Below are 6,986 nucleotides of genomic sequence, written 5' to 3'. Positions count from 1 at the left end.
CGTAGTGCAGGAGCTGTGTTAGCTAAGTGAATTCCCTCAGAGAATGAATAAATAACACATTTTATACTAAGCGTTTAGATAAAAAAATCACACGAGTACTGTTTTGCTTAAAAATGATCAAAAAGTACAATAAAAAAAACTTTTAACAAAAAGAAAACCGACTTCAAAAGAAACACTTTTTCAAAACAAATTAATATGCATTAAAATTATTGTTATTTTTGGAGTCGGTATCAGCCAAGAAAACAACTCTGGCAGAACAGTTTGCTACATTAGCTTGGCTGACACCGACTCCAAAAATAACACAAATTTTAACTACATTATATTACCGTTATTTTTTTACTTTTTAGTGCATATTAATTAGTTTTGGAAAAGTTTTTCTTTTGAAGTCGGTGTTCTTTTTGTTAAAAGTTTTTTTAACAAATTTAAAAAAAATCATTTTTTAAAGGTTTTCTCATGGATGCCGTTGTCAGAATTTGACCAAAATGAAATCAGACCACACGGGAAGCACCAGCTTCCAAATAGATCATCAAAATCGGTTCACCCAATCAAAAGTTAGGTAACACTTTTTTGTTTGAAGTCGGTTAAAAATATTTCTTATCTTGAAAAAATTCAAAATTTTGTAATTTGCGCACCCCCACTCCTTGTTTATAGGTCGATTTTTCTCATTAACGAACTTGACTTTTCAAATACCAAAACCCTTCTTGATACCAAATTTTATTCAAATCGGACTAAAATTGCGACCGCAGATACGTATATTGGAAAAAATGGATTGAAAATTTTATAGATCTGGAGTATTGTTGTAACTATGAGTTGATTGGATTGAGTTTGTCGACTATAGAGGAGTTGGTTGGGTTCTGAAGTTTTAAGCCCTTGTGTTAAAAAATGGGATACTATTACAGAAATTTATTTCGGTCTATTTTTTCTATTCTTATATATCCTATTTATAAATGAAATTTTCAAAAGTATCATTCTTATGGAGAAAAAAACCAGTATAATCAAGAGCTATTGAAAGATAGTGCGATTCAATTAGCCCGATTCTACTCTATCAAACAGAAAATACCCATACAAATTAAATTACAGGAATATTCGTTTTCAATATTGCGTCTAAAATTTACTAAAATGAAGGTACATCTTTTGTTTGGTTAGGTTAGGTTAGAGTGCTGTCCTGGGGTGGGACACACTTAAACCATAGGGTCCGTTGTGATACCGAAAATGGGTTGCTCCATCCCCGGTCACTACTCCATGAACCATTTGGAGCTGTTTAAGAACAGCAGCAGAGCTTTGACGTCGACGGACTACAGAGGTCTGAGAGGTCGTAAAAGAAAGGCTAGCTCAATCATCTACTCATGAAAAGAGTTGCACAGTGACAGAGAAGATGAGACATTGTCTCCTCCTCCTCACCACTGTGACAGCTCCTGCAGTGGTCGTGATACACTGTCAGGCCCAAGCGTTCAGCATACCTGCCGCTCAACCAGTGTTCTGTAATAGCATTTCTAATCATCTTTTGTTAGGCTGGATGACTTTTTAAAAGGTTTCCTTAACTGTATATTGTTTCAAATAGGAATTACAACATTAATTATTGGATTCATATCTTCATCTCTTTTAACAGAGAGAAATTCAATTATTCTAGCTTATGTACTAAGGCAAAATTATTTAATGCCATAAAATACAAAGTTGCTCTTGCTCCCCTTGACCTGAACCTACTATAGGGCTAGAGATATCATATTTTCAGTTATGTTTCGAGTGTTTATTAAACCTCTTCACGTTTCCAGTGTTTAATAATTGGAACTTGTTCATACGCGTATGAGAAAATGTATGACAGAAAAGAAAACGGATTGAGTTGTAGCAATTGTGGATGTACATTTTAGCGGGGAAAATTAACCAATTAGTTTGGTAAAAAAATTAGCCAATAGAGAATATCAATGTTTTTTCCTTTAATAAAAGCTCTTTCATGGACCAAACAGCAGAGAAAAATTATTTTTAGAATAAAAACAACCAATATAAAAGCCATCAAAGATTTGTTTGTATCTCTTTCTAGCAAAACAGAATTTAGCATGGAATTCAAATGACAAACATAGTATTTGACGAAATATTTGATATCCGATCTCTTTGTCTAATATCTGCCTAATTGATACTTTAATTACTGTTTAATTTCACATTTTGTCATGTCTTTTACGGTATTTTCATATTTTGTTAAAAAATCATCGATATTCCTTATTATTTTTTTCTTATAAAATTTCTTTTTGGGAATAAATTTCGAGTAAGGATAAATGGTAAGTGATCTGGCAGTCTAAATTGGAACTATGGAAAAAGCGGCCCACTTCCTGATTTAATTAGTACGAAATATTATCGCCAGTTTACGGGATTTACCTGAATTGAATATTTTGATTGGTCTTTAAAAATGGCAAGTACAAGTATTGCCGCCTAGTAGTCTAATTTTTAACTACTTAAATCGAGTCTTATTTTAATTAGTACGGATTATTATCGTTAGTTGGCGGGTTGCAGTTCCCAGGTATCAATTACACAATTGATTTGTGTGTATTTGTATCAATAAAAATTACCAAGTAATTGAAGTGTGTGATTAAATTGTCATACATTTATTACAATTATGTAATTTTTATACAGAATATGTTTAGAATTTTCGTTTGTTATAAAATAATATATTATGCGTGTACGCTTTACAAATTATGAAATTCCCGGTACATACTGCAAAGCCTAATTAAACAACATTATTACAAAAGTGGATTTTATAAATAAACAATAAATACCATTTGCAATAAAAGTATTGGCTTATGGAGAATATATAGAGAATATAATATATATTTTTTAGTTTATAGAGAATATAATCGTTTTCGAGATGTTATTTTAAGATGGCTCAATTTCAGATATTGAATTAAGATTACGTTAAGGTAGTACAATCGATAATAGACTTTGCATTCAGAATTTAATGAAACTTGGCATAGTTGTCCATTATAATATCATAATTAACCAGTTAAATTTTTAGGGGCCTTCAGAGAACTGAAAATCTGAACGTCCAGTTTTGTGAAGTAAAATAAAATCTGTGATTTCCCATAAGGATCAATGTTAAAATATCTTTAAAATATCTTTTTTTCAGTTCTCTGAAGGCCACTAAAAATTTAACTGGTTAATTATGATATAATAATGGACAACTATGCCAAGTTTCATTAAATTCTGAATGCAAAGTCTATTACCGATAGTACTACCTTAAGTTAGTTTAGAACGGCTGTCCTGGAATGGCACAAGCTTGAGACTATATGGGTTGGTCCAATTTTGACTACTACTTCTTGAACTATTTGACGGTGATTTAGAACAGCAAGAGTGCTTAGACGTCAACGTAATTCAGATCGGAGAGGCCGTATAGAAAGGCTGACTCAAATGAGTCCGCCTCTTCAAAGCAATAGTTGGATAGTGACAGAAGATGAAACATCTATATTGGACTGATGTAGGCATAAATTACGCCCTGAATCTGAGAGCTGTAGCGTTAATTAACGGGGGAATCGCAACCAAAGTTAGGAAAATAGTGTTCTTGTATATTTTTTACCTGGCTTTTCGGAACAAATTATTGATGGATCAAAGAACATCGTAAAAATTTTTGAATTGAAGTAAGCCCACTTACTTGACAATTAATGATCTTATAACAAATAAATAGTTCTTGAGTCAACGATGTGGATACTAAATTCAAGAAATTATTTGACAGCTTGCAAATTATAGTTTAGCAAAAAAATATTTTCTTGAATCTACAAAATATTTATTTTCAATCACGCATATGTCACAATATATATTTGTGTAATAATTTTAGTGAAAATAATTAGGAAACTCGTGAACGTTTTAGAAGGGTGAGAGATTTGGAAAAAATCAAAAACAACGTGTAACGATAAAAAGGATGTGTTACAAACTTCTATTTTGAGTCTAAACAAATAATTTTCTTAAAAAATTTCATTTCAGTTTCCAAGGTATCATACTAACGTCAAAATATTTTATAAAACCATAGAAATCATTTTGTTATATTTATTATAAACAAATTTTGTATAAATTAGATTGAATCTCTTGAGAATGAACGCATTTTCGAAAAATTTTGAGATCAACTAAATAAACTTGTAGTCATACACTAATAATAAAATTATTATTATTTTTTTAATATTTTAATTATTTATTATAATTTAGTATGTACTACCAAAAGCCTAATATAAATTCAATTAATAATCATTAATTAATTTTAATAATAAGTTTAATAAATACAGATGAAGTTGTTGTAAGTACCTAACTTTATTTATATTATAATTTTTATTAAAAGCATTCTTCCTGGTACATATAATTATATTTATTTTCTGTATAAAATCGTCATTTTTAATATGCAAAGAACATTTAATAAATATTTACAGTATAATTAATGAATATGATTATGATTATTTTGATTTTTGTTCTAAAATTATTCACTTATGCAAATTCGTACTCAGTAAATTAAAAAAATTTTCGTACTCAGTAAATTAAAAAAATTTAACTCGTGAAAAATTTGACGCATGTGCAGAACGTATGAGCAAATCTCTCATCACAGGCCTAATGATTACCTACCAATTAACGCAAGTGCTGACGCATTAAATAATAAGATCGATTATCGATCATCGTATCGGTTGAACAAGTTTTTTGTTTGAAATTTTCACTGGCTTTTATGGCAAAATGTATACTATTTATTTAAAAAAAATATATTGAATAGTTTAATAATATTAAATAGTAGTCATATGATCTCATAATAATAATGAAATGGAAGTGACCGGTAAAAAACCGTCTTCAAGTAGCGGGGGAAACTCACCTCACCATATATTCATTTCTTTCAAGATAACACAAAAATCTTCTCGTATGGGTCATTGGCGTACAAAAATATATTGTAAGTTGTGGTACACCTTTCAGATGCATTCATAAGTGAGTCTTATTTTTGTAATTGAATGAAAGGGTCAGGTCATTATTAAAACGAATTACCTGTTGTGAATACATCGCGGCTCCGCTAACTAGTTACCGTGTGTTTTTTTGTTTGTTGAATCAACTTTTTTAATTTTTTTTTATATTTTTATTTTTTTAAATCTAAATATAATTTTTTGGTGAAAGTTTTTCTCATACATCATCTATCATATCGTGTGATATATATTATATTTATTAAAAATAATTAGTTTTACAGGTATGAAAACATTATTTTTTTATATTAATTTAATTAGATTTTAAGTTTGTTTAAAAAAATTTTTTTTTGTCTTTTATTTTATTAATGACTTACTCTATTTGGGTATTTCAATAATTAGTTCTGTTTTGTTAATTTGTATATTATATTCTGTTAAGAAGTCCGGAACTTATTAAGCGGCGAATCTATGGTGATGCAAGTAATGCTCTACTCCGCACCAAATGTCGCCGAAAAGTAGTTCTAAAATTGACTTGATTTTCAAGTTTATTAGTACTTGACAACTTTTTCGGTTGTTTCATTAAAAAAAAAAATTAAAATTTATTTTTATATTTAGACTTTTACTTAATTACGAATGAGTCATTGTTAATTGAGGGATGGGATTAATGATAATTTCAAACCACCCTTAATACGTGTAACGGCGGTTCCTGAAATTATTAACACCCCAATATCCACATCCGCCAAACTTTCGTGTAGTTCGTACACTTAGTTAGTACAGTAGTTTCCTGCAGAGAGGATAGTTTCTGTCTTTTAACTCCCATTCCCAAATACCTTAATAGTTAAATCCCCGCTCGTGGAAAATTTTGAATTTCGGATTGGGAAAAAGTATGATAGGTTTTAATCGACAATCTCTATTTAACTCTCCGGACGATTATCATACCCAAAGTTTGGTTTCTAATTTATTACAAAATTTTGAAGTTTTCGAATTTTATTCCGGTACGATTGTACCGATTTTGCCTTTCGTATTGATTGGCTTCTAGAAAGCACACATGAAGCGGAATTCGATGGACGAATCTTCTGCAAGCTGCCAAATAGTTAAAAAGAAGAAAAAAAGATTTATATCATGCCAACTTTTTTATAACTCTTAGTCCTTATGCTCATCAGTTTTCGTTGCTTTTGTCTATTCTTGAAATTCAATTTATTTTCGAGATTGATGGTCAGGTGACGAATAACCAAAATTTTTCGCCAACGATTTTAGTTTTACTATGTATCTTTCGGTATTCCACTGAGGTTTGTTTCGTTACAATAATTGATACTTAAAGAAATTATTTTTAACCGACTTCAAACAAAAGAAAAGAAAGAGGTTCTCAATTCGACTGTATTTTTTATTTATGTTTGTTACCTCAGAATTTTTGACTGGGTGAGATGATTCTTTATCTATTTGAAAGCTCGTGCTTCCCGTGTGGTCTCATTTCAATTTGGTCCAGTTATGACAATGGTATCTATGCGAAATAGTATAAGTCTTAAATTTGCATTAAGTATGTGCGCGATAAATGGACGAATAACTCAGTATTACGCCAACCAATTTCGATGATTCTTTTTTTAGTGATAAATTAGTTTGTGTACTTCACTAAAAATCATAAAATAAAAAAGTTTTAAAAAAAAACCAACTATAAAAAAAAAAACAATTCAAAAACAAATTAATAATTACACTAAAAAGTAAAAAATAACGAAAATATAATGTAGTTACAATTATTTTTATTTTTGGAGTTGGAGTCGATGTCAGCCAAGTTAATGTAGCCAACTGTTCTGTCACAGTTGTTTCCTTGGCTGACACCGACCCCAAAAATAACAATAATTGTATCTACATTATATTTTCGTTATTATCTATTCCAGTGTTAATTGAAATAAAGATACAAATAATATTAAAAATTAAAAAAATTTTATTATGTAGAATCGTTCTCTATAACTATGCAGAAGCCTTTTAGTTTAATTAAAATATTTAAATAATGCATTTCCATATAAGATATAACATCCATAATAATGATCAAAAATTAGTGATGTCTAATGGAAATGC

Source organism: Chrysoperla carnea, chromosome 2 (genome assembly GCF_905475395.1).
Source record: "Chrysoperla carnea chromosome 2, inChrCarn1.1, whole genome shotgun sequence".
In the NCBI taxonomy this organism is placed as follows: Eukaryota; Metazoa; Arthropoda; class Insecta; order Neuroptera; family Chrysopidae; genus Chrysoperla; species Chrysoperla carnea.
This window is presented reverse-complemented; position numbering follows the sequence as displayed.